Here is a 3,521-nt window from a genome sequence, read left to right as displayed (position 1 = left end):
TGCAGTTCCAATGGTTGTTTGCGGAACTGTGGCTCTGAGTCAGTCTTCACAGCTATCTCAACTGCTTACTCTAAATAAAAAGGAATAATCTAATTTCCTACCTATAAATGTCATATTTCTCCAAATATCAAAGCCCTGAAAGCACTGATGATTCGTGTTATAATTTTTAAAATATTTTTGAAGAATTATTTTTATCCACTTTATTTATTTATTTGTTTGTTTATTTATTTTGACCAGAGAGGGAGAGAATGAAAGCGGGGTGAAGGCGGGGGGAGTGAGAAAGCAAGCCGCCAGGTCTGGGACTCGAACTGTGGCTGGCCATGTGTAAGTCCAGCACCCTTAATCACACCACCTGCTGGCCTTTAAAAAATATTTTAAAACTATACAGATATCATGTATCATTCCTTTTATAAATAATTTTATAAAATTCCACACCCAAAGCAGAATAGATGGTGAAATAAGGGTTTCCAGACGGCAGGAGTTTGTGAAGTTTAAGATGAACAATGGACTGGTTTCTTTGTTTCTCATGAACCCAGCGCTTCCAGGTGGGCATTAGGACTTGCATCTCTGGGGTGACTTCACATGGCCTTCGCTTTGATGTGTTTGTGTTCATTTGCTTCTTCTCCAGCGTCTTTGCTCGTGCCTCCAAGCAGCTTCCTCCAGCCCACGCTGCTTCTCAGGGTCTTCCTCATTCAGGATTCGCTCCTTCTCTGCTCTTTTGTTCTATGTCGAGGCCGTGCAGCTTCCTGTTTTTGCTCCCGTGTCAGCTTCAAGAAGCTCTACTGGGACCAGCAGTTAGCGTAATGGCTATGTCGCTGGACTCCCACGTAGTCGACCGTGGTTCGAGTCCCAGACCCAGTGGCTTAAACTCACTCTGGGCGCATGTGCGTGTGTGCCCAAGATCCCGAGAGGAGAATGGAGGAGAAGGGATTGCAGCGTGGCCACCCCCCCTGGGGGGTGATTTCTCGCTTTCTGTCTCTCTGTCTCTCTCTGTCTGTCTGTCTGGCGAGTGCACGCGCCCTATAGCAAAAACCTCTCCAAAAAAAACAGTTCTCCTTACTCGAGCCTGGTTCTTTGCTTTTGTCTGCCTTCTCTGCTGAGTCGGAACTCTTTGGTTTTCTCGGTGACTAAATCGCCATGTTCATCGGGGGTAGTGGGGCCTCCATACCCTTTGGGTAGGTGTTTCCTGAGCCTGGCACCTTAAATGGAAATGATTGTGTTTCCTTGGTGTCAGGCAGCTTCAAAGGCTGACCTTCCTGTTGCATCATTTTTGGACCAGAGAACTGGTCTGAAAAATGAACAGGTTCGATCTTGTCGGCATAGTGTGTAAGAAAGTGAACCATCTTGGTATCCATCATTCCTTCTGTGACTTCTCTCCTCTCTGACAGGATAGCCAAAGAGTCCAGAAGTGCCCCCTTTGCTCCAGACTTAGGTTTAGCACTCTGAAACTCACTCAGGTCTTGCATCTTCTTCTGTAGTCACACCAAGGTTTTCCGTGGGCCAACAGCAAACACACAGGCACCATGTCTTCTTCATCCACGGTCGCTTTGATTTGCACTTGGTCACTCACTGGCCTCATCACCCACGCGAGGACGTTGAATAAGTCTTGTCAAACATGCCCTCACAGTGCACGCGACCGGAACACCATCTCGGGTGTAGACGTGCTCATTCTCCTGGTTCAACCTCCCTGTGCTTACGGCCTCTTTGTTAGTTACATCGTCCCCCACTAAGGCAAGGTTGCTCTCCGAGGTTCTCTGTGGATGTCAAGCCAGGCCTGAGCAAGTCAACTGTTTTTCTTCTCCCCGATGATGTAATTCATGATACAGGTGAACAGACCAGGCACCATCAAAATTTCTAGTTAGTAACGCTCCCAGCTCTTCTGCAGGTGTGCAGGAACATCAGCAGTTGTTACTGGGTCTTTATTTTTGCTAGATGAAGTTATCTGCTTTGAAGTTACCTGCTTTGTCTTCAAAACCTTCAAGTTCTTCATCCTGTGGCTGGCTCTCAGTAACTCCCTCCTGGGTATCCGCATCTTCGGAATCTCCTTCCTGGTTTTCATCCTGCCCTTCCAACTCCGAGTGGTCTCATCTTCTTCACCCTCAGTGGTTATCATCCATTGGGGAGATTCAGTAGCAGAATCTCCCATGAAGTCCTCAAATTCGGCAAAGTCATGATTGTCATACTCTACTACGTCTGCCACATCCTCAAAATCATCCATCTTGGCCTCAGACACTGCCGAACACCAGCAGGACAGCACAGGAAGCAGGAAGGCTTCCACTATGCCGAACAAGAAGCTGCACCCCGGGCTCAACCCTGGCCCAGTGCTCCTGTGGCTGCCACCTCTGCCCCACCTGCCCAGCAGCATCATGGCCGCTCTTGTGGTCACTGCAGTTTCACTGCCCCACACCTGTAGGGCACAGCAGGACAGGTAACTCAGTGACGTCCACCACTCTGCGAAGGCTCCCCTGTCCCTTACGTAGAAGGCCTGTGGCTGGTCTCACAGCAAACTCTTGGACCCACCTGAAATTGGCTTTGCACCATGGTGACCTGATTGGCTTGTAGAACCTTCGGACTCACCTATAGACCAAGAGGAGTCTGGTTTCTAGTAACTGACCCTCCCAACTAGGAGAAAGCTTCTGAGACCACGGTCTGTTTCTGCCACAGGACAGCTGACATTTATCCCGACCTAGACAGTGGCAGGATCACTGGTCGCCCATCCGCAGGTCGTCAGACTGCCAGTGTGGTGCCCTCCGCTCCCCAAGCTGCAGGCTCAGATTCACACAAGTTCCAAATAGCCATCGGGCAGCCGCAGGCGGGAGGTTTCAGTATGAATTGGGCCGCTTCTTCGTTTGATCTGCGAGCCACGGTATCAGGAACAGAAATCAGACAGCAGCACACAGCTTGGCGAGGCCGCCAAACGCGGAACCACGAAATCCCCTGGGAGGCCCCCCTTGCAGTGCCAGCGGGGCAGCTTGGTGGGGAGCCAGCAGAGGAGGCTCCGGCCTCTTCTTTCGTCGGAGATCTCTATCTACAAGTGGCAGTCTGAAACCTGCCATGCAGAGAGAGTGGGTGGATAGAGCTCGTGGGCAAGGCTGGCTGGGCCAGGCACCATGCAATCAAAGGAGAGCACAACTCTCCCAGAACCAAGTGAGGTATGCGGGGAAGAATGAGAGGCCCACGCCTGCTCGAGTTTAGTTCCTGTCTGAGCATGAGAGAGGGGGTTTCTGAAAATGCCTCCTTCCCCTCCCCCTTCTCCAATTCAACTTATTTCAATCCTGACAACGTCTACCCAGTGTCTATCATGTGCTCAGATGCCTCGGTATGGTCCCAACCCTGGGGGATCCCCCAGTGAGGTGGGAGAGCCCGCCAGCTAGAGCAGGGATTGGCCAACTGCAGGCCACTGCCTACACGTGCACACCTTGCCACGAGAGGGGTTTATACACCCTTGTACCTTCTGTGGGTTTTCAGTTTTATTTTCTTTTTCGGGTTTATTTAGTTATTTCTTCCATGAGAAAGAGGGA

At 50.4% G+C, this 3,521-nt stretch overlaps 1 pseudogene; it reads right to left on the bottom strand.

The window, feature by feature from the left end:
- Positions 1 to 1,010: 1,010 nt before the first annotated feature.
- On the bottom strand, positions 1,011 to 2,541 carry LOC102491355 (coiled-coil domain-containing protein 47 pseudogene; annotated as a pseudogene).
- Positions 2,542 to 3,521: the final 980 nt, after the last annotated feature.

Source organism: Tupaia chinensis, unplaced genomic scaffold (genome assembly GCF_000334495.1).
Source record: "Tupaia chinensis unplaced genomic scaffold, TupChi_1.0 Scaffold150288_1, whole genome shotgun sequence".
In the NCBI taxonomy this organism is placed as follows: Eukaryota; Metazoa; Chordata; class Mammalia; order Scandentia; family Tupaiidae; genus Tupaia; species Tupaia belangeri.
Note: the sequence above shows the minus strand (reverse complement) of the source record. Positions and strands in the feature narration are given on the sequence as shown.